The 25,265-nt window shown below is 44.9% G+C and overlaps 1 long non-coding RNA gene across 1 annotated transcript in view; it reads right to left on the reverse strand.

Annotated features, from left to right (window-relative positions):
- Positions 1 to 5,365, reverse strand: part of LOC128346035 (uncharacterized) — a 53,609-nt gene extending 48,244 nt beyond the window's left edge. Inside the window, exon 1 of the long non-coding RNA XR_008316748.1 lies at positions 5,262 to 5,365. This is a non-coding gene — a long non-coding RNA (uncharacterized LOC128346035). The remainder of the gene's footprint in view (positions 1 to 5,261) is intronic.
- Positions 5,366 to 25,265: the final 19,900 nt, after the last annotated feature.

Consider the following 25,265-nt stretch of genomic DNA (forward strand, 5'->3'; position numbering starts at 1 on the left):
GTGGCTTCTGGCAAATACATCTGACAGATCAGAGTGGCAAACCAACGGCATTTATAATACCCTTTGGGGAATTCTATTTCTAGCGCTTGCCCTTCAGGATCACCAGTGCTTCTGAGATCTTCCCGAAGAAGATGACAGAAGTCCTTAGGGGCATAAAAGGGGTCATTGTTTTCATGGATGAAATTTTAGTACATGGTACATCACTAAAAGAGCATGATAAAACTCTAACCCTCATCCTAAATCTGATCCAGGAGTCTGGACGTAAACTAAACAAAGAAAAATGCATTTTTTGCCAAACTGAAATAGAGTTCTTAGGTCAAGTGATTACAGAACAGGGTATCACTTAGGTCAAGTGATTTACAGAACAGGCCCCAAGAAAGTAAAAGCCATTAGAAACTTAAAAGCACCCACAAATGTAACTTAATTGAGATACTTTCTAGGAATGGTGAATTATCTCAGTCAATATTTGCAGAATCTCTCCACAGAGACACAACCACTACAACCAACCTGCTACTGTGATCTAATACATCCTGGAACTAGGAGCCAGATCAAGAGGCTGCCTTTATTAAAATAAAGGACATGATTTCAAATGCCCCAGTTTTGCACCTCTATGACACTAACAAGCCTACAATGGTCAGTGCTGATGCAAGCAGTTATGGACTGGGTGACATTCGACTCCAATTACATGGGTCGGAGTGGCTGCCAGTCACATTCTGCTTGATGACACTTATAGAAACAGAACAACATTATGCACAGATAGAGAAAGAATGCCTAGCCAGTGTATGGGCACGCTCACAGCATTTGGTTAAGCCCAGATGGCCTTGGTGAATAAGGTCTAGGATTTCTTTCCTTGTTGTTTGTGGCACAGCAATACAATTTCCTTTTGTTATTAGTCCATCTGATTCACTAAGCTGCCCACATTCACAAAAGTAACACACCAGGCTGACCCTCATCTAGCCCTCCTGTACTTCAGATCTACACCAGTGATAGCTACTGGATATAGCTCTGCTGAACTGTTAATGGGAAGACAAATCAGAACACCCTAGAGAAAAATCTGGTTGCAGAGAAGCCTGATCTGCACAAGTTGCATCTTCAGACTGCAAAGCCAAGGACAGCTATGGGTGTTTCTACAGTAGGTGACATTCAGTACAACCGCTACCACACTTACAGCCTGGTAAGTAACAGAGTCTATATAAAACATAATGGAGAAAAGTCATGGCAGACTCCTGCTACAGTTGTAGGAAGGAGAGACACATCAAAATTGTGTACGGTCAAGCCGGATAGTGGCATACATAACAGAAATCACAGATATCTTCTTGTCATACCCAAGAATGAACAACCTTCTGACGTGGAAATAGAACCTGCAACCCCAAGTTCCTCTATAGAGACTGCGCCGGGGTAAGCCACCAGAAATGACAATGATACTAGATTCAGCTCACTACTCACTCCAGTCAAATTATCCGGAAACCCTTATGATTTCAAGATGAGTAATGGACCTACAAATTACCAAATGGTTAGATGCACTGTTTAAACAAACAAACAAACAAACAAACATTGGTGGTTCAAGGAAGGAAGGGAGATGTGTGGAAATGTTATTGTAATATGTCTAGCGAGTAGGTGGCACTAGCATTTTTTTAGTAGTGATCCTAACTGGAGGCAGAGTCCTTTCCTACTTCCTGCTTGTACCTCTTGTTGAACTTGTCTCTTCCTGTAACATAATAAAGAAGTCTTAGCCTATAATGGTTGCCTTCCTCTGAACATTCATGACAGGACACACACACACACACACACACACACACACACAGAGAGAGACAGATAATACCGGGTGATCTCATAAGCTTACTTTCCTTAAGGAAATTGAGCTAAAAATAAAACCTAGTCCATGTACTAGAGGGTTATCATATATATTTTACCATCTGTAGACCCCTGAAAACAAATTCCACTCGAAACATATCAGGGCCTATTTTTAATAAACTGCCAGTGCACCATTCCTGGGTTTTTTGGCCTTTGTTCCTGTTAGTGTGTTGCTACACACACACACACACACCCATGTGCTTTCTCCCTGAAAGCAGCCAGTAATGAGGCTGAGAGCATCATTCATGTGAGAGCATTTCTCATTGTTCGAGGGGGAGGGGCTCTATCAAGAAGGCCTTGCCCCTCATGGAAGCCAATCTGACATCCAAAAAGAATATAACTCTAAAAAAGACTCCTCTGATAGATATCAAAGCTTGGTGGCTCATACTAAACAAATATGTGGAATATTTGCTTAAACTTTGCAGGAACTTCAGCAAAGCATGAAAAGGTTCTTTCTTCCTATTGTCACAAATAAATGAAGATTGGGATAATTTCAAGGGACTTGTCTTGCTTCTTTCTGTAAACTAATCCTTTCTATTGTTACAAAGCTCTGCTATTACCATTATACGTAGTGACGCCTCACATTATAAGCATTACAAACAAAGTTGCCACCAAAGAATTCCCTATCTGTAACTGGAGTTACTGTTGGGTGGAATGCTCTGTAAGGTAAAGTGTGCCCTCAAGTCGATTTCAACTCCTGGCGCCCACTGAGCCCTGAGCTTTAGTGATGTGCATGGACCAGCCGGAGGATATTCTACAGGCCTCCGGACCGGTCCAGACATAGGTGGTTCGGGGTTTGGGGTTTGGGCAGACTGGGGTGGGGGTTCCTTTAAGGGTGGGGAGAGGGTGTAATTACCCCTCCCGCCGCTTCCCCCCCTCTGGCACATGTATTTTAGTCAGAAATTGGGGCGGCAGGATACCTCCCTGCCGCCCCTTCCCCCACTCGGCTGCAAAAGGCTTCAGGAAGCCTTTTGCGCGTGCGCATCAGGAAGCCTTTTGCAGCAGAGCGGGGGAAGGGGAGGCAGGGAGGTATCCCGCCGCCCCAATTGCTGACTAAAATAAGTGCGCCGGATGGGAGGAAGAGGCGGGAGGGTAAGTACACCCTCCCCCACCCTTAAAGGAACCCCCACCCCAGTGCTGGTCCGCAGCTCCGCGGTTCCGTGCACACCTCTACTGTGGTTTTCTTTGGTAGAATACAGGAGGAGATTACCATTGCCTCCTCCCACGCAGTATGAGGGTGCCTTTCAGCATCTTCCTATATCGCTGCTGCCCAATATAGTAGCAGTGGGGATTCAAACTGGCAACCTTTGGCTTGTTAGTCAAGCATTTCCCCGCTGCGCCACTTAAGGTGACTGGAATGCTCTGTAAATGAGGGAGAATCACCAGACTGTAGGCTGGATTCCCTGGGTTTCCAGCAGGCTTCCTGTCACCATGCTAGATCTTTGCTTCAGGTTCAGGTCTTGGTGCATGCCCTTGGTATGCAGTGGAGTCTGTCAGACTTGGCAACAATTGTGACTGATCAAACAGTCTATTACTTCAGCCATCCTATAGATCCAAATATAGTTATATTGGGGAGAGCTTGGTTCCTAGCCCGCAGCCTGCATAGAGTTCCTAAATATGTTTGTGCTTGTATGGTGTCTTTATAGTCAGTGGATGCAGTGGGAACTACAGTTCTGAACAAACACAAAAATGTTCGTTGTCTATGTCTAGGCTTTAGATATCAAGCTATCTCTGTTGCCCCGTGACTTTGTGGTAGAATCTAAACAGACAGCCATAACAAGCCATAACCTTGGCTGAGATCCCTAGGTCCTTGTGCACACCAGAAACCTCTTGGCACATGCTGGGGCCTGGGCATCTTTGCAAAGATCTAGGCGTGGTCCCCTTTGGCAGAGGTCCAGAACTGGGCAAATTCTGCCAGGAAAAAAAAAGCTTCAAGTAGTCCATCAGAATGGGACATTTCTATAGCAAAGCTACTTGATTTTGCTCATCTCTTCTTGTGAAAAAGAGTGAAAGGAATAATGACAGTTATATATTCCATTACAGAGAGGATTAAAGTTGCCAGATTTTGAGCCACCCCCTGCAGCTGCCCCAGGGGCGTAGCAAGGTTGGAGTGGGCCCAGAGACAAGATTTTAAAATGGCCCCCCCCCCAAATCCAGGGCCTCCGCACACCCCAGGCCCCCAAGGATTTAAGTCTGATATTCCAAAATAAGTATGCTGCCTGCAAATACATTTCACTGAATACACACACACACATCACAATATATAGTGACTAGTAATTTTTAGCCCGTTGTAATAACGGGCGCTAGCCTTAAGGGGAGCTACTGCCACCTCTTGCTGAGGCCGCGGCCGCCATCGGGGCTAGTCGCCCCGCCACCGCCTCACCCGCACTCTCGGTGGCGTCGCAGCCGCCGCCAACGGGGCCAGTCGCCCCACCGCGGCCACAACTACCTTTGGCCGAGGCCGCGGCTCCGCCGCCGCCTCGGCCACACTCTCCTCCTGCCGTTGGCGGTGGCCGCTTCTCCTTGGCCCGCCGCTTCTGCTCCTCCCGGCCCTCTCGCCGTAACGGCGGCGGCCGCCATCGGAGCCAGTCGCTCCGCCGCGGCCACCGCCTGGTCCAACATGGCCGCCCGTCTCTGGGCGGCCGTATCTTTTTCGCCCGATCTGGGCATGCGCTCCGCGCATGCCCAGATCGGGCGAAAAAGACACGGGCGGCACGGACGCACGCCCAAGGCTTTTATGGGTAAGGATATACATAGAGTACTATACATTTGTATTACTTTTAATGCCTAGAACACACTAGAAAGATGAATGATTAAAATGGGCCCCTCGCTGCAGATTAGCAAAGGAGACTTTCAACCATGCAGGGTGAGCCTATGTTTGTTTTCCCAGAATTCTGAACAAATTCAGTCAAGTTTGATTGCAGGAGGTTTTTCACAGGAGGCTTTTAAAGCCCTTTAAGACACATCTCCTCTGGAATGGAGGTGCTGCATTCACATGTTGGCCAGATTGACCCTGAAGTCCCTGCAAGTTATTGGGGAGCAGTTCACACACAAGAAAAATAAAATAAAAGCACCACACATGCTTCACAGTTCTCACTCAGACCTTCTGGGTTGCAAAACAACTTGAACATAAGTGCATTTATAAATGAATGAATGAATAAATAAAATTAATAAAATACTGTTCCAGAAGTTTTTGCAATTTTCTGCCATGAAACAAGCCACTTATAGGACTTTTTAGATAGTTTTTTTTAAGTCAGCAAATTTTCCAAGCTGTTTCAAAATAAATATTCAGAGACTTCTCGGTCCCTCCCCCCCCCATATCCAAGCCCTATGGCAAGCAGATCCCTATATATGGGGGGGGGGGCGGGGGCGGGAAAGGTAACCACAAAAAGGAGTTCACACTCTACCTGGCAAATGCTGGTCTGGGTTAAGCAGGGCAGCAAAGGGTCTTCTGCTGCAGAGAACACTCTGGCTGCCGCCTCCTTCCTGGCTTGCTTGGGCCCTACTCGAGTTCAGGCTTCACTGCGGCCTACACGGAGGCCTCCGTGGAAGCCCCGCCCACCTGCCGATCAGCTGAGAGGCGGGAGAAAAGGAGCTCTTTGCAGCTTGCCTGCTGCTTCGATTGCGGGCCAGCAGAACAAGCAGGAGAGACGGCGAAGAGGGCAAGTGGGTGAGAGGCTATGGGGCTGGGCAGGGGGCAATGGGGAGTCACATGAGGTGCCCCTGGGGTGCCCCTCCAGGCAGTGGGGCCCCCAGACAACTGTCTCCCCTTGCCCTATCATTGTTATGCGCCTGAGCTGCCCTTTTAACAGCAGTTTGACCTGCAGCCATTGGAAGGTGAACATGTTTAGATGGATGCCACAAAAAGCTTCACCTGCTTATTTCTGCAGACATATCAAATGTCTATGAAAGGAACAGGAACAGGCGAGGCCTGGTGTGTGCATGAGTGTTTGGTAATTTGGCTGTTCTAGAGCATGGGCAAAGGCTGTGGTCTGATAGGAATTATTATTTCTTGTTTACACAGTCTGTCCGGTGTTATTGACTGGTTTGTTTTATCCAGACAGCAAGTCCTTCCCAAGGACCTGGGATGGCTGAATTTTATCATCAATACTGTTGTTATTATTATAGATATCATCGCAGAATATAGGCTGTTCCCAGTAAAGTTGCTTTTTGTAATTAGCTGATGGTGATTTCTGTGGCCCCTAGGGTATTGAGGTGCTCTTCAAGGTCTTTTGGAATTGCACCTAGGGTGCCAATTACTACTGGGATTATTTTGGTCTTCTTCTGCCACAGCCTTTCAATTTCAATTTGTAGATCTTTGTATTATTTATTTATTTATTTATTTATTTACACAGTCAGACAGGTGTTATTGACTGGTTTGTTTTATCCAGCGATCAAGTCCTTCCCAAGGACGTGGGATGGCTGAATTTTATTATCAATGTTGTTGCTGTTATTATAGATATCGTCGCAGAATATAGGCTATTCCCAGTAATGTTGCTTTTTGTAATTGGCTGATGGTGATTTCTGTGGCCCCTAGGGTATTGAGGTGCTCTTCAAGGTGTTTTGGAATTGCACCTAGGGCGCCAGTTACTACTGGGATTATTTGGGTCTTCTTCTGCCACAGCCTTTCAATTTCAATGTGTAGGTCTTTGTATTTTGTGATTTTTTTCTATTTCTTTTTCTTCTATTCTGCTATCCCCTGGTATTGCTATGTCGATTATTTTAACTTGTTTTTCTGTTTGTAGTGTTTGTTTGCTATGTCGATTATTGTAACTTGTTTTTCTTTCTTCTCGACTATAGTTATATCTGGTGTATTGTGTGGCAGATGTTTGTCTGCTTGTAGTTGGATTTCTGCATCTTCATTTTCTACAACTTTTTTGATTTTATGGTCCTACCAATTTTTGGCTACAGGTAGCTTGTATTTTTTGCAGATGTTCCCGTGTATCATCCCTGCTACCTTGTCAAGCCTTTGTTTGTAGTCAGTCTGTGCGATCTTTTTACAACAGCTGATTAGGTGGTCCACGGTTTCATCTGCTTCTTTACAAAGGCACTTGCTGTTTGTTGTTGATTTTTTGACTTTTGCTCTTATTACATTTGTTCTTAGTGCCTGTTTTTGTGCAGCCAGTATTAAACCCTCTGTTTCTTTCTTCAAGTTGCCATTCTTAAGCCATTGCCAGGTCTTGGTGATGTCTGATTTTCCAGTTATATTGTGCAAATATTCACCATGCAGTGGCTTATTTTTCCATTTTTCTGCTCGGTTCTTGACTTGTTCTTTCTTGTAGGCCTGCTTTGTTTCATTGGTGTTGAATAGTTTCTCGTTATTGACCATTTTAAGTGCATCTTCTTCACTGTCCTTGATATATTTTTTTTTTATTTTTTTTTTGCATTTATATACCGCCTTTCGTTAAAAAGATAACCCCAAGGCGGTTTACAAAAGTTAAAAACATACAATAAAAAGACAATTAAAACATCATGTTAAAAGTATAAAAACATATAAAAACAGGCATAAAACAATACAACAAATAAAAACACACCAAAGCAGCAGTAAAAACGATTATGTAAAAGCCTGGGTAAAAAGCCAAGTCTTTACAAGCTTTCTAAAAGCTGTGATGGAGTCCGAGGAATGAATGGCCACTGGGAGAGCATTCCAGAGTTTGGGGGCAGCAACAGAGAAGGCCCTGTCCCGAGTGCACGACAGCCGGGCCTCCCTCATTGTCGGCACCCGGAGCAGGGCCCCCTCAGATGTCCTTGTCAAGAGGGCAGCAACCCTTGGGAGCAGGCGGTCCCTCAAATACCCCAGGCCCAAACCGTTTAGGGCCTCAGCGTGGACATTGAAATCCCCCAAAACAATAAGCCTGGGGGAACCCAAGGCCACCTCCGAGACCACCCCCGCCAGCTCAGGTAGGGAGACTGAGGTGCAGCGGGGTGGTCAGTACACCAACAGAATCCCCAGCCTATCTCGGAGGCCCACCCTCAAGGACAAACACTCGAAATTCTGAGATTGCCTGACTGGGCACCTGGAAACGGGGAGAGTCTCTCGAAAGATGACTGCAACGCCTCCTCCCCGACCCTCGAGGCGGGGCTGCTGCACGATCTGGAAACCTGGAGGACAAAGCTGAGAGAGACCAACCCCGCCCAGCACATCCAACCAGGTCTCCATCACGCATACCAGGTCAGCACGCTCATCCACAATCAGATCGTGGATGAGAGATGTTTTTGTGTTAACTGACCTGCCATTCAGCAGCAGCACCCTAATCCTCGAAGGAGTGTTCCCAGAGCTCCCTAGGGTCAGAGGGTTGGGAGAAAGGCCAGAAAAAGGAACAGGCCTCAATTGCCTGGACCGATTTCCCCTGTAATGGCCTGCCGAATTCCCACCGCCATACCTCCCTCTGCCCGCTACCTGTGATATTGCCGCCCGCACTCCAGACCCACTTTTTCGCTCTCCCAGGCACATCTCCCCAGACTAAACCACCACGGCTTCTTGGCTTAATAAAAAACCAGAACCAGACTTGCGTGATCTCCTGCTAGCTTCTTGATTGTGGGAAGACAGATCTTCAGGCAGAAGGAAAAGGTCGTCAGGGCCCCAGGCAGCTCGCCCCATGGCTGAGAGCCACAAGGATGAGAGCCCTTGTGCTCTCGCCCTTCGGCTCACGCCCCTGGCTCAGCCTGAGCTTTAAAGCTGCAGAGTCAGCCCCATAGATTGTACACACCTGAAGAAAGGTGGGCCAGAAGCAACAGCACAGTCACTGCCTTGCCCAAGATGTTCCCTCTTCCCTTCTTCATCCCCTGGCTCAGCCTGAGCCAGGGGCCTCTTCAAGGCCTATTTTCTCCTCCTCTTCTGCTTCATGGACTTGCTGCATTCCTCTTCCACCTGAGTTACGAGGGAGGTATAGCTTATCTACATTACTGCGGGGGTGCAAAGCATGATTGATGGTCATGATTTTCCTGGTCTTACGATCCAGCATCTCTAGCTCTGCCTGGGTCCAGTCTATTATTTCTGCAGTTTATCTAACAGGTATAGCCCAGGTGTTTATGGATTGTATGGTGTTCCCACCATTGAGTTTGGACTTGAGGATTTTTCGAACTCTCCTGATGTATTCACTTCCAATTTTTCTTTTAACTTCAGTGTGTGCAATGTTATCAGCCTGGAGAATGCCCAAGTATTTGTAATGTTCTTTCTCTTCCAGGTTCTTGATGTTGCTTCCATTGGGCAGTTCTATTCCTTCTGTTTTTGTTATTTTTCCTCTGTTCATTATTAATGCAGCACACTTGTCTAGTCCAAACTCCATTGCTATATCGCTATTGAATATACAGACAGTGTTTAGCAGTGATTCGATTTCTGACTGGGACTTTCCATACAACTTCAGATCGTGCATGTACAGCAGATGGTTGATTTGACTTGATGTTTTAGATGTTTGGTATCCGAGGCCTGTTTTTTTTAGTATTTGTGAAAGTGGAGTCATGGCGATTACAAACAACAGAGGGGATAGTGAGTCCCCTTGGAAAACACCTCTTCTAATGCTAACCTGTCCAAGTGTCTCACCATTGATTGTTAACTGTGTACTCCACATGCTCATTGCTTTTTAAATAAATATCTGAATGTTTTTGCTGACACCAGTTGTTTCTAAACATTTTAGTATCCATAAGTCGAAGGCAATGAGTCAAAGGCTTTCTTGTAGTCAATCCATGCAACACTTAGATTTGTTTTTCTTCTCTTGCAATTTTCTAAAATCATTTTGTCAATTAGCAGCTGGTCTTTTGTGCCTCTGGTGTTCGGGCAATTTCCTTTCTGTTCAACTGGAAGCTGCTTATAAGTTAATAAGTTTTGCTTTACTTAATCTGCTATTATTCCAGTTAATAATTTGAACATGGTTGGCAGGCAGGTTATTGGCCTATAATTACTTGGAAGGCACCTTTTGCTGTGTCTTTCACTATGAGATGGGTTTTCCCAGTTGTTAGCCATTGTTCAATATCACCTCCTTGCAAAATGTGATTGAACTGTTTTGATAGTTGTTTATGAAGGCTTGATAGGTGTTTAAGCCAAAAGCCATGCACTTCATAGTCACCTGGTGCAGTCCAATTTTTAATTTTCTTTGCTCTTTCACTTATTAATTCTGGTGCTATTATTAGATCTTGCATTTGTTGGTTACATTTTTTGACCTCTTTCATCCAGCCTGCTTTTTAATTATAATCTATTGGATTGTCCCATAATTTCCCCCAGAATTGCACTGTTTCTTCTTTATTTGGTGTTTCTATGTTCCTTGCAGTTTCTCCTTCTATGCTTTGGTAGAAACGTCTCTGATTCGACTGGAATTGGAGATTCTGCCTGTGTTGTGTAATTCTGGCTTTGTATCTTCTTTGACACTGCTGTTATTTGCTGCTTTATTATTTCCAGGACTTCTCTAATTTTCCTTGAATCTAGGTGGTATGTTTGGATCAGATACTGTTTGGTGTTTTCATTCTTCAGCTTCTTGTCTTTCATATCTTTCAGTTTACTAGCATCTGATCTAAGCCTGGCGATTTCATTTTGTAATCTAATCTTCCATTTAGGTGATGTACTACTTTCTTTTTTTACATGTCCACTGATCTTATATCCGAGTTCTTGTGTTGTTATTATTGCTGCACTGTACATTAGTTGGTTTGTTTCTTGCAAATTATTGGTTGTTATTTCTGCAAGTGCAGAATTTGCATCTTTTAATGCCTGAGCAAGTTGGTTTTTGGCAACTGTTTTTAGAACTGGAAGTCGAACCCTGGTGGTTGTTTGGTTCATGTGCTCAGTTATTTTTTGCTTTAGTTCTTGTTGCTTTTCTGTTAGAGGGCATTTGGGTTTTTGAGGTGAAGGCAAAAGGGATGTTGCCTGGTTTTGATTTTGAAACAGTTCAGCAACAGTGGCATCCTCTATTTCCAACACCTACTCCACCTGCGCCTGAGCAACTTCTTCAGTTGGTGGTATATCCTTCCATATCCTGAGCCTGTGTTGCTTTTTGCATTTCTCCCAGCTCAACTTCTGTGAATATGCTGTTATTATGGTATTATTATTATTATTATTATTATTATTATTATTATTATACATTTTTAATACCAACCAAAACTTAAGTCTCCAGGCTGTTTACAAGATAAAAACAAAGGTAAAACATTAGTTAGAAACAAAAACAAGAAATTTAAAACACAACTATCTATCTATCTATCTATCTATTCTAAAAACAACATTAAAACAATTAAAAAATATATCAGTTAAAAGCCTGGGTGAACAGATGTGTCTTTAAAGACTTTTTAAAAATTGTCAGAGATGGGGAGGCTCTTATTTCACTAGGGAGTGCATTCCAAAGCCTCGGGGCAGCAACAGAGAAGGCCCATCCCTGAGTAGCCGCCAGATGAGCCGGTGGCAAAGACAGATGGACCTCTCCTGATTATCTCAATGGGCAGTGGGATTCATGACGAAGAAGACGTTCTCTTAAATACTCAGGGCCAAAGCTGTTTAGGGCTTTATAGGTTATAACCAGCACCTTGTATGTTGCCTGGAAACATATCGGCAGCCAGTGTAACTCCTTCAATATGCGAGTAATATGGTCTCTCCTAGATGACCCAGAGACAAGCCTGGCTGCCGCATTCCAGACCAACTGTAGTTTCCAGACTACGTACAAGGGCAGCTCCACATAGAGCGCATTGCAGTAATCCAGTCTGGAGGTTACCAGCAGATGTACCACTGTTTTGAGGTTGTCTATCTCAAGAAACAGGCGCAGCTGGCATATCAGGTGAAGCTGATAGAAGGCACCTCTGGCCACTGCCTCAGACTGGGACACCAAGGAGAGACTTGGATCCATAAGCACCCCTAGACTGCGTACCTCTTCCTTCTGGGGAAGTGTGACCCCATCCAGAACAGGCAGATCAAAATTGTCTCTCGAGTATCAACCCCGCACAATGAGTACCTCTGTCTTATCTGGATTCAGTCTCAGTTTGTTATCCTTCATCCAGCCCATTACTGCCTCCAGGCAGGCATTTAGGGAGGTTATGCCCTCTCCCGATGATGCTGATATGGAGAAATAGATTTGCATGTCATCAACATACTGATAGCACCCTGCACCAAATCTCCTGATGATCTCTCCCAGTGGTTTCATGTAGATGTTAAACAACATTGGAGACAATACGGGGCCCCGAGGGACACCATACAAAAGCTGAGATTTTGAAGAACAACAGTCTCCAAGCGACACCATCTGGAACCTGCCCAAGAGGTAGGAACTGAAGCACTGCAGAGCAGTGCCTCTCACTCCTAACCCCCTCAGATGCTCCAGAAGGATACTATGGTTGATAGTATCAAAAGCCGCTGAGAGGTCCAAAAGGACCAACCGAGTCACACTTCCTCTGTCAATTTCCAGTTGTAGATCATCCATCAGGCCGACCAAGGCAGTCTCCACCCCATAGCCAGTCCAGAAGCCAGTTTAAAATGGGTCTAGATAATCTGTTTCCTCCAAGTCTGTCTGGAGCTGGGAGGCCACCACCCTCTCAATTACCTTGCCCAGCCATGGAAGGTTGGAGACAGGCCTGTAGCTACTCAGCTCTGAGAGATCCAAAGTAGGCTTCTTCAGAAGTGGTCTAATAATTGCCTTCTTAAGACTAGGATGCATCCTACCTTCCCTCAGAGATGCCATCTCAGAGATACCATCTCAGAGTTGATGCCATTAGATATGCCTTCAACTCTGCCACCGCATAAACTCATGCACGGTCATGAGCAAACTCACCCTGCACCCTAGCATTCTATATAACTCACACTCCATCCTAGCAGTAACCATATGTAGTTGTTAGAAGAGCCAGTATGGTGTGACAGAATGAGTATCTGACCTGGAACAGGTTGATTGATTGATTGATTGATTGATTGATTGATTGATTGATTAAGTGCCGTCAAGTCGGTGTCAACCCTTAGTCACCACATAGATAGATTCTCTCCAGGATGATCTGTCTTCAATTTGGCCTTTAAGGTCTCTCAGTGGGGCATTCATTGTTGTCGTAATCGAGTCCATCCACATTCCTGCTGGATGTCCTCTTCTTCTTTTTCCTTCAATGTTCCCCAGCATTATGGACTTCTTGAGAGAGCTGGGTTTTCACATAATGTGTCCGAAGTATGATAATTTGAGCCTGGTCATTTGTGCCTCGAGTGAATATTCTGGATTGATTTGTTCCAGGTTGAACAACAACCTGGTTGAACTGGTTAAAATCCCCATTTAGCCATAAAACCCGCTATATGACTTTGAGCCAGTCACGGTCTCTTAAGGTTTCTGTGAGAATCAATTATCAGGGTCAGATGGTTAAGGGTGGCTGGACTGAAAAGTACCAATTAGCTGTTGTGGTACTGTGCATTTGGAAGGGGAAAGAACTCACTTGGAAGGCCTAAATGCCACATTTGGGATGTAATTTTGATTATTGCGTTGAGTGCTGGCTCTGATTTTGACCTCATCTTTGTGAAACACTTTTCTTGGTGGTTTAGCCAATTTAAAATAGGCCATGGCAGAGAGCAGTGTCTGTGGTTTAACATTTCCTGCTCTCAGGATGGCCTTTACAGGCCTAAGATTTCAAACTCTGCCCACAGCATATCGAGAAGCGAGATATGCTAGGGAGCTAGGGAGATAGGAAGATGCAACTTCACTTCACCAGTGTATATGTAGTACAGATAAGATGGAGGGCATTGTACATTATGTATCACAGTATCTTCTGCATGATAACCTCAGACAGACTTCCTTGGGATGTTTTTTTTCCTTGAAGAGATGGCTGGCCAGAGAAAGAAATAATGTGCAGCTTGCTTGCTGATAATAATACATTTATCACAGGGTAGCATTTTTTGCTATAGCTGCAAGAAAGCTGTGTCCAAAAATATTTGGTCGAGACAGCAGTTAACTGCAGGGGGGATCATTTGTTTTAAATATATATTTGGAATGTTATGGATATCATTCTGTTTCTAGGTTTTATGGTTGTAATTTTGTGAAGGCTTATGTGCTATACACAATAAATGTTTTACATAAAATAGGGAGTGATGAGCTATGTGCGCTGCCCTGAGCATCTTGGAGGAAAAGAAGGATAAAAATGTAAAATAAATCTAACATTGAACAAGTAATCCAAGTAAGTGCTTCTTGTTACAGCATGGGAAGTGAGGCTGTGTCATTGTGTTTTTCAGCTACACTGATGAGAAGTTTTCCCAGGCTTCCTCACTATACTATTTGAAAACCACTGTTCTAGTACAAAACCTAAAACAGCAGTAGGCAACCTTTGGCAGTCCAGCTGTTGTTGAACTACAACTCCCATCATTCACAGCCAAAGTTGTAGTTTAGCAACAACTGGACTGCCAAAGGTTGCCTACCCTTGACTTAAACCCTTCTGGATGAGGGTTGATTGTGGGCGTGTTCAGATGATTCTTTCCCTCTTCCCAGATAACCCACATGATTAAGAAGGGGGACATGCTAAGAATCTGTTCTGAATCTTCTTCTGATGTAATCTTTGATGCATTCCTTTATTGCATGAGGGATAGTTCATCCAAACTGCCACTCTACATACAGCCCAAATACTAGTTTAAACTGGTATCTGGGTTGTAGAGTGGTGATTAAGGCAGAGGAGTTATCTGCCTACGGCAGCAAAATTTGAGGAGCAGGAACTTTTGACGTCACACACAAAGGGGTCCATGTACCCCTGTGTTGTCCTGCTGCAAACTGCTTCCCGCTTACTGAGCTGCAAAAATGTTGCAGATGGAACTCCAGGAGCATCAACTCTTGGCACCTTTTATCCCAGTGACCACTAGGGGCATTAGGAGAAGCAATGGCAGATTAAGGCAGAGGCAGAGGAGGCATCTGCCTACGGCGGCAAAATTTGAGGAGCAGCAACTTTCGATGTCACACACAAAGGAGTCATGGCCTGGGCTCTGGAGAGCCCGGGCAAGCTCTCCCCCTCTAATTTCAGGCAGCATTTATTCCCTTTCTCTCCCTCTAGTGAGGGAGAGGAAGAGAAATAAACACTGTCTGTCAGCAAACACTGCCTGAAAAGACAGAGGGAGAGCTTGCTCGGTTTCAGAGCCCAAGCAGTGAGCCACGCCTCCATGTGTGGGATGTTACTGGAGGGGCCGCTGGCAGGGCAGGAGACAGGCCACGGCCGCTCCTGGTACTTTAAAAACTTTTAAAAGGAGGGCACTCTTCCTTCCTCGCCCCCACCCCCAGTAGCCTGCCGTCAACACAGGGCCTTATCCTGCTACAGCGGCCATGATATTTAGAAGGGGGGATTTCCCCTCACTCCCCTCCCCACAGCAGCAAAAGCCTATGTTTGCCTATGGGCTGCAAAGAGGTTAATCTGCCCTGGGGAGTAGTGACAGTGAGGAAGGGTCTTCCTCTTTATTTCACTCTGGTTGTCTCTCTCTCTGATCTGGCTTTCTATGATTGGTAGACTGATATTCTCGGAGCCTATTCTTGTTCCCAGACCCCTTCTTGACTCTGCTGCAAACTCCATTAGCCATTTCGGTTTCCCCGTCTCTCCTCTATACTATGAAGACAGAATCTCTGTTTGTTTGAGATCCCAGCTTATTCTCTTTAGTTCCAAAGGTGAGAGTTACAGGATTTGTACAACGTTTTCTAATAATAATGATAATAATACGATCACAACCTACTTTGAGCAATTCTGCTAATTCTGGAATAGCCTCCCTAATGAGGTTTACCTAGCTTCACCACTTTGTTCTTTTAGACACCAGGTGAAGATCTTTTTGTTCACTCAGGCCTTTTAAATTTTAAATTCTGATTTGATTTTTTAAAAATGTCTTTTAAATATTGTGTTGTGCTGTATTTTGTATCCCCACCCCTTTTTTTGGTCTATTATGATTTAATGTGTTGTGTATTTTTATCTTATGTTTTAATGTGTGCTGTAAGGCACCCAGAGAACAATTTGTTATGGGGAGGGGCTAACAAATAGAGCATATTGTTATTATTAATTCAACCCCAGATGTCACTATGGTTAGAAATAAAAAAGCTGCAAAGCTATTTCCTGTGTAATGACACACACTGTCAGCACTATCTGCAGGCTTTAATCCTAGGATTCTAGAACCACCCAAGGCCGGCTCAGCCCATGGATATTCAATAAGGTGTTATTGTGGATGAGAGTCCACTTCATGTGAGACAAGACATGGCATGCATGATCAGGACTTTAGAGCTGGTAAGAACATAATTGCTTATTTATTGGGTATGTAATTTTGAATGAGACAAATAGCAGGTTGAATTAGCCATTTGCTCAATATGCTGCTCATGCTCCTTTAAACAATCAATTGATATGAGTCAACTCCAGAAAATCAAGCAATTGTAACCAGTGGAGCAAATTCACTCCTCTTCTCTTTTTATGCAATGACCCTTTTTTGGCGTGGTTTAAGGACAGATATAAAAACTGAGTGATATCCAACAAATCAGCTTACTTTTCTTCCAGATGAGATGTCCCTATTAGCTTAAGTGGACGATTGGAGGCATTGTGCCATTTAGCAAGGAGAAAGAGAGGTTTCAAAATGGAATCAAGTTAAGTGACACATCTAGAAAATGAAATCTTCTGGGGCAAGGGTACCCACTCGATATGCCTGGGAAGAATTTTCGTGTGATACAATACTCAGTGCAGCCAAAGACCCAAACTAGACAGGACACGAGAGTTTCATTGGAACTCCTAAAGTTTTTTTTTAAAGTTTTTTAAAAGTTTCTTTTTCCTTTTTCAAGAAGTAGTTTCAATGGGAGTGATCTGAATGAGGGCCAAGGGAAGGTGATCATGGGGAGGGTGATCTAACCCTTAGCCCCCACTCTAACTTCTAGATTTAAAATATGTGGATGGTTATCTTAAGTCCCTGCAACTAACTGATTGCTAGTTGCCTTTTGGTTCTTTTCCAAATGTATTTTTAAAGTTTGAGAAAATATCTAAAAGTAGCTGGGCCGGGCACAGAGCATCTGCACCTCCAGCCAGCTCACCCACCCGCCACTGCCGCCTTCTTCCCCCGCCAGTCTACCTGCCACATTTTTCTTTCTCTCCCCCCCACCCGCCGCCCACCACTTTCTGGATGGCCAGGCGCCAGCTTCATCTCTCTCCCCCCCCCGCTTTCGGGTGGACGGGTAGGCTTCTGCTCCCGCCTCCCCCACTGCCAGTTTCTGGCCGGTCAGCAGGCTGGCATCTTCTCGCCGCCTGCCCGCCACTTTCTGGCCAGCCAGATGCTGGCTTCTTCTCCCATCTACCACCCACCTAACCCTAACCTGCCCCCCGCCGCCGCTTTCTGTCCCACCTGCCGGCTTCTTCTCCTTCCCACCCCCCACTGCTTTCTGGCTGGCTGGTCTCTTCTCGCCCGCCTGCCACTTCCTCCCCATCCCCGCTTTCTGGCCGGCTGGGCACTGGCTTCTTCTACCGCCAACTGCCACTGCTTTCTGGCCAGCTGGCCAGCTACCACCTACCCCATTTTCTTCCCCCTACCTGTCCCGTGGCTATCCGGAAGCTCTCTGAACTCTCACGAGAGCTGTCATGCATGAGATTGGCCACGTGTATGTCTTAGAGAATTATATATAAAGAAGATTTAAAAGTGAAGGAAAAATCCCACAAATCATGCCTGTAAGTTTCTCCCTCTAAATCTAGTAGCCACTTCAGGGGGCTGTTTGGATTGAGGCTGCGGCATGAGTGGAGACCCACCACCATCCTGCCCCACTGATACTGCAATTCATATTGAGGGCCCCACAGCTGAAGAAAAATGACATTGGGAATTCAAGTCACAGAATTCCCATATCACATCTAGTTTGGCCTTCAGTTGGTAGTTGGGCTTAGAGAACTGGAAGTCTTACAGTGGAAGAAACAAAACTTCCCACAGTCCAGCCACCACTGAAAACTGAAAGCACCCTTACAGAATAACTGTGGTGCAAAATTTCACTAAGCCAGACCATGATGAACATGTGAAGCTGCCTTATACTGAATGGGCCCATGTAGCCAGTCTGACTAGCAACAACTCTCCAGGGTTTCAGACAGGGATCTTTCCTAGCCCCAACTGGAGATGCCAGGGATCAGACCTGGTATTTTCTGCATGAAGTTCATTCACTTGGTCATTGGAAACCCCTCCCAGCATGACAGTTGAAATCATATATGAAAAATTAGAGCTGTGCATCATCTGAATTATTGGCGCAGTCCCAATCCTGGCTATTCTTGCATTGTGCTCATAATGCAGAGGCAGGTCAGGGTCACATCAAGCTGATAATCACTATTGGCTAGATACATCAGGATGGAGGAGGAGTGGCTTGTCTTGAAGGCAGAGCTGGCTTCTGTGAAGAAAGCAGCAGGCTGTGTGCATTAAAAAAATTCAGATTCAGATTTGGATCCAACCAATATGACTTAGACAATGTTGGATTCAGATTCTATGAGCTCTGTCGATGTCAGGTATCACACTAGATTTGGAATTCAAATCCAAATTCCAACTTAATTTGGATTTTCCCCTATAGCAGTCAATGGGGAAATTTAAAAAATCACCCAAAATCAGGGTTTCAGGCAGGCAGGCAGGAATCTGTTGCACAAGGATAATAATGGGATCTGTGTCCCTCCCCCACAGCACAGTGATTGGAGGTGAAGCATGATGAGGCCATTTTATGAAATGCTCCTTGGCTGGCCACTGCCCTCTGCTACTCAAGAGTCCTCCTCACACTCCAAAACCACTCCCATCAGACCTCTATCTATAGATTTAAAGAAACACAAAAAGCATTGTGTTTTTAAACTTGTGGATTTTTCTCAAGCTCCCCCCCCCCACAAAAAAGCATGAAGAACACACTAAAGTACATGATTTTAGCTACTTTATTGAAACCTGGGCAACAATCCCACCAAAACATTTTGTGGGCGCCATTTTGCAAATTCCAAAATTCTGAAATATTTCCAAAATTAATTTCAATATTTCAGAATTAATTCCAACTTTACGGATCTGATTGGGGGGTAGGGGAGACAGATCCAGATTTTATGGATTTTGCTCAGTTTTTGATACAATTTTCTAATCTGAATTTGCACAGGCCTAGAAAGCAGTTGCCTTCTGGCAGCTGCAGTGGCAGTATAAGAAAACACTGCCTCTCCCTCCACCTTCCAGCCCTAGAATGCACTAGAAATGTCATTATCTTGCATCCTGGTGTATTACTGGAGAAAGGATGCATTGTGATGTAATGACATTGCTTCCTGGCCTGGTGCGTTATAGGGCTGGAAAATGGAGGGAGAAGCAATGTTTTGAAACAGTGCCACTGCAGCTGCCAGAATGCAACCTCTTTCATCACAGAAGCTGGTTCATGTTTCATGATAAGCTGCCTCACCTCCCCATCCTGATGCATCTATCTATCTGTCTGTCTGTCTGTCTATCTATCTATCTATCTATCTATCTATCTATCTATCTATCTATCTGATTTATATACCACCTTTCCAAAGATGGCTCAGGGCGGTATTATCTAGACAATAATGGTTATTGGTACAATTCAGTATGGTATCAAATTGGGTGCTGATATCAGGAATTTTTTCTGAAATCATTTCTGGAGAGGAAAAAATGCTCTGATAGCACTTACTTTGCCTTGGAACTGGGTACTGGTTTGATGTGATGCACAGCCCTATTAAATATAGTCAGTTCCTGAGTTCTCACTGTCACTGCACTGTGACCAAAATGGGGAGCTATGCACCTGTAGAAGTGGGGCAATGCAGGATTGGGGGCAGAGGCGCTCTTACCCTTGGACTTTGGGGCCAAAGTCCAGGGCCTCCACATCCCTTGGGGCCCCCCAAATCCTCTTCAATCTGTCCTGGGTGGTGTGGTTTGTGCCCTCAAGAACCTACGTGTTAAAAAATGATGCTTAACTTGCAGCGAGGTGGGGGTGGGGGAACGGGTCCAAAGGCCTTTAGGTCCAGGCTCCAAAATTACCTAGGTGCACCTTTGATTGGGGGTTAGCTTCATTCTTCATAGTTCCTATCATGGAACAAATAAATGGGTGGGCTACATCTGCACATGGCGACTTCCAGTCCATGGTCTTATATGTACCTGCCTCTACAAGAATTGGCTTTCAGCACATCTTGGGGATGTTATTTCCTGGCATTTCTCAGCTTAGGAAATAGAATACTGTGCCCTGGGAAATCTTGTTGGCTCCCTCTTTGTTGACATTCTGGTCCAAGCTGAAAGCTTTTAGTATTATTATTATTATTCTGGCGGGCCTTTGACCTGTTGAGTTTTTGAATTCCAGCTCCTGAGACCTGCAATATTTGTCTGCTCTAGCTCTGCATAGTGCTTTCCCCGCCCCCCACTGTGTTTTTCTGCTGGTGGATGTGGGGGGTTTTGCTCCAGTTGTTTTACCAGATTTTTGTGGGTGTGGGGGGTGGGTGTGTGGGTGTGCTGTTGTTGAGACCCCTGCATTCTCTTGTGAGCTGCCCCCTATTGGGGTAGAAAGGCAGGAGAACAGTCCTTTACAACTAAATTAAACTAATATGCTAAAAGCCATAGTGATGGCAAGTATACCTAACCAAACATTTCATCCTGCATGGCTTGTAAACCCAATTAGTTGTGCAAAAAGGCCCTCCGTTTGCCTGAGTTTTGAAAACCGCAGTTCTAACTTTGGTATGTTATGCCACTCGTAGACTCTAACCTATAAATGGTTACCTCTGCATAGGTATTAATATATGCTGTTTGGGAATAAACTGCCTGCACTTCACAGCTCTTTCCATTTATGATCTCCATTGGCTCACAGCTTGAGCTTCAACATGGGTTAACAGCATGGGCTCTATTATGAGACTCCTGGTAGCGAGCAGGTGAAAGAAAGAAAAACTTCAAATCCTTCTCTTTTTGTTGGCAAAACCCCCTAAAGGAATTCGGAAGAAATGGTGCTATATGTCTGACATAGTTACGCTCAGCCAGCAGTCTCAGGTATCAGCAAGTAGCACTGCAGTCGCTTAGTAATTGTGTACTTCATGGCTTGGAGGCAAGACGGTGGGATGTATCGTATACAGCGGCGGATGGATTGTCAAACAAAAGGGCTAGCTACAAGTCAACAGGAGGCAGGATTTAGCTGGGATCATTCCACCTGCTTAGTATGCAGGAGCTGTTGATGCAACATAGTAAACAGACCTGCCGTCTGTATCAAGATAATCACCTGTGTGGAATGTACTCTGCAAGAGATGTATATTTTAATGAGAATAGGCATACATTACACAGCAAGGGCTGTGTCGCCTGAATGCCTATCAGTTATCAATGCTGTACATGGAAATATTCACTGTACAGATATGATTATATGTGGATGGTCTTTGCTTACAGTTCCATTTTTGATTGATTGATTAGAAGGCAACTTATTTTTTATTACTTATTTTTTAACCAATCCCAAAAGGAAATGCTCAAGGCAGTTTATGTAATGAAAACCAATTACACCATGCATACAAACAAACAAACAAACAAACAAACAAACATGCAGGCAGTAAACTCAATAGTAAAAGCAACAATCAAAGCATACTATCTGAAGAGTAGCAGATGAAAACAATAAAAGAGCCAATCAACAAACAGAAATCAATTCCTGAGCAGCAGATCAATCTACTGCTCTAATATTGTTCAATGCCCAGTGCCCCTCTGGTGGATGCTGCTCAGTATCTGTCATTACAGAAAGGCTGTTGCTATATTTGGCAAGCAAATAATGGGAAAAGAAATATCCACTGAAGACTTATGAGAGCCTCTGCCTGATTATCAAGTCTGATATGGCCCCTCCGGAGTGCCTTGCTGGTCAAAAGAGGCTGTGAGGCTGCTTTGGCTGAGCAAAAGCTGCAGTAATGAAGATTAGAGGGGAAGAAGAAGGTGAGGGCTGAGTGACAGTGCAGCAATTTTAAGGAAGAGACCTGTGGCACCATATCAACTAACAGATGGTTTTTGGTATAAGCTTTCATGGGCTAGAGCCCACTTTATCAGATAAGAACGGAAGCAGGTCCCCTGGTAGATCAGACCAAAGGCCCATTTAGTCAAGCATCCTTTTTCCCACAGTGGCCAACCAGATGCCTCTGGGAAGCTCAGAAGTGGGACATGTTGGCAGACAGTTCTTATGTTGCTGCTTCCTGAAAACTGGTATTCAGAGGCATACACTCTGAATCTGGAGGTCACATGTGTAACCATCATGACTAACAGCCAAGGCTAGATGTAGCCTCCATGAAATTGTCTAATCCCCTTTAAATCTGTCCAGGGTAGTAGCCGTGACCATTAGAGATGTGCACAAATCAAAAACTGCAATTCATTTCGAGTGGTGCAATTCATTTCGAGGAAACCTGTGGTTTCGATTCGAACATGAATCTATCTGCCCTGTAGCAGATCGATTCAATTTGGACTTGATTAGATTCAAATTGAATCTGAATCAATTCAAACTGTACTGTGCACATGGAGGAGGGAAGGAAAGCCTCACTTCAGCCATTTTTTTAAAAAAGAGGTGCTGGGATGTCCTGAAATTACCTTTAACGTGCAGAGCCCGCAGCAGGGAGGAGGCGGTGACCCAACCAGCCATCTCCCTTTGACGAAGAAGAGATGTGGCGGTGCCTTTGAACTGCTCCTGGTAGGAGTGGTAACTACAGAGCCCACAGCGGGGGGGGGGAGGCGGCGACCTGAACCACCATCCCCCCTGTTGCCACCGGCTGCTTCTTCTATGAAGGTGTGGAGGCGCCTTGGAACCACTTACAGAGGTAAAGACTGCAGAGCCGGCAGTGGTGGGGAGGCAGCAACTGGACCCACCAGCCCTCCCTGCAGCTGGCTGGCCTGACTGATGGACCTCCCCGGGCTAAGCTTTTAAATGGCCTCTGCAAAAGCATGGGGAGGCCATTTAAAAGGACAGCCCAGTGATGTTAGTTAGTGTGGTTGCAGGGAGGGATGGTGGGTCCAGTTGCCTCTGCAGTTCTTACCGCTCCTGCCAGGAGCAGTTCAACAGGACCTCCACAGCATCGGCAGCATTTGCAGGGCTCTGAAACAGGTTCTGAAACAGAGAGTGTCTGTGTCTGTGTGGACACCCTGGCATCTCCACTTGCCTGACCCCCTTCTCCTGTAACTGTCTGGACTAACCGTGTGGGGTGAGGGGAAGCACATCAGTCACATCTTTTGCTTCAAGTAGCACACCAGGTAGGGAGCTTGGGACTCTTCCCTGTCAGGACTGTAACTACCCAGTTTTCTCTCTCTGCTTTCCTGAGTATATCAACCACTGAAGAATGTCCCTCAAGGAATAGCCCAGTGGTTTGTTTGGGTTTTTTTTTAGCTAGAACACCTGTGTTCTAGCACAAAACACCTGTGTTCTAGCTGAAGGTCCATCAGGCTATCCCTTTAAATGACCTCCCTGTGCCTGCTCAGAGGCCATTTAAAGGCTTAGCCTGGCAGTGTCAGTCAGTGTGATTTGCCAGCCATGCTGGCTGTGGGGAGGCGTGGTGTGTCCGGTTACTGCCTCCCTGCCACTGCCAGCTCTGTAGTCCTTACCGCTGCCACCAGGAATGGTTCAAAGAGGCACCTCCACACCTCTTCTTCATAAAAGAAGTGGCCACTGGCTGGTGGCCGCAGAGTTATGGCGGGCTAGGTAGCTGCCTCCCACCCCCCAACTGCAGGCTCTGCACATTAAAGGTAATTTTGGGGCACCCTGGCATCTCTTTGTTTTTTAAAAAAGGCGGAAATGAGGCTCTCCTCCCCCTCCCTGCCCCTCCCTGCCCCATTCAGTAAAAGTCAAATTTATTCGGCTAGATTAAATCCAAATCTGGCTGATTCTATTTGACTTTTAATCTAATCACCCCTTTTTGAGTTATTTGATTCAAAGTCAAAACATGCAAATCAACCAGATTTGAGTAGAATCGATTCAAGGCTGAATCGATTCGCACATCCCTAATGACCATATGTTGTAGTAGTGAATACCATTCATGAAGTGGTCACCCAAGTTGGTGGGTGATACATAGACCCCCGTTGCATAAAGAATTATCAAGTGACACCAAAAGATCAAGCAGCACAGCTGACAGCTGTAAATGTGTACAGTACTATGCACAACTAAATAAGAGCATCTGACCAAACAAATGCAAGATTTGATCAGTGTGGGTGTGATACCCTCTGCTGCATGGTGCTAAATAAGCATAGCAAGAGCAATAGTGTGAATGAACACCCAAAGAGAAAGAGTTTGCCACTTGTAATGAGCCAGCTCAGGTTTGTTGAGCCCAAGTGCCACAATGTCACACTTGCTAGTGAATTCCAATTGGGTGGCTTCATGCTTGAGTCTCCTTTTGAAACCTTCTTGCTGAAGTATGGCAGTTTTAAAGTCTGCTGCAGAATGTCCTGGAAGAATGAAATGCTGCCCCATTGGCTTCTGAGAGTTACCATTTTTCATGCCTTGCCTTTGCTCATTTATTCACTTGTGTAGGGACCAGACCCATTTGGTTTGTATAAATGGCAGAAGGGCATTATTGGCAAATGATGACATCTATCTATCTATCTATCTATCTATCTATCTATCTATCTATCTATCTATCTATCATATTTTTATACCTCCTGATATGTGCATCCCTAGGTAGTGTACAGAATTTAAAACACAACAAATATAAAACAGAATTAAAACAGTTAAAATTTTACAGAATAAAAAGTAAAAACAATATCATAAAATAAAAACAAATTAAACAATTTAAAATTAATTTCAGTTAAAAGCCTGAGAAAACAGGTGCATCCTGAGGGTCTTCTTAAAAGCAAACAGAGAAGGAGATACTCTTATTTCAACAGGGAGCATATTCCAAAGCCCCAGGGCAGCCACAGAAAAGGGCCAGTCTCAAGTCACCACCAAATGAGCCGGCAGCAATCGTAACTCAACGTCTCCAGATGATCTTAATAGGCAACAGGGTTCATGACAATGAAGGAGATCTCTTAAGTACCCTGGACCCAAACCATTGAGGGTTTTATAGGTAATCACCAGCACTTTGTTTTTCACTCAGAAACATAGCAGCAGCCAGTGCAGTTCCTTTAAGACTGGTGTTATATGGTCCCTTTGGGTTATCCCAGAGACCAGTCTGGCTGCCACATTCTGTACCAATTGTTTGTTTGTTTGTTTGTTTGTTTGTTTGTTTGTTTATCAAAATTATACAGCACCCCAAACTGCCATCAAGTCAGTGTCAACTCCTGGTGACCACAGAGTCTGGGAAACCCATAGTCTGGGAAACATACCAGAGGGGATTTGAACAGCAAACCTCTGGCTTGCTAGTCAAGTCCATAGCCCACCCAAAAGCCAGTTTGAAATGGGTCTAGATAATCAGTTTCCTCCAAGACTGTGTGGAGTTGGCAGGCCTATCAATTATCTTGCCCAGCCATGGGAGGTTGGAGACAGGCCTATAATTGCTTAACTCTGAGGGATCCAAGAAGGCTTCTTCAGAAGAGGTCTAATGATTGCCTTCTTAAGACA

This window comes from Hemicordylus capensis, chromosome 2 (assembly GCF_027244095.1).
Source record: "Hemicordylus capensis ecotype Gifberg chromosome 2, rHemCap1.1.pri, whole genome shotgun sequence".
Classification (NCBI taxonomy): domain Eukaryota; kingdom Metazoa; phylum Chordata; class Lepidosauria; order Squamata; family Cordylidae; genus Hemicordylus; species Hemicordylus capensis.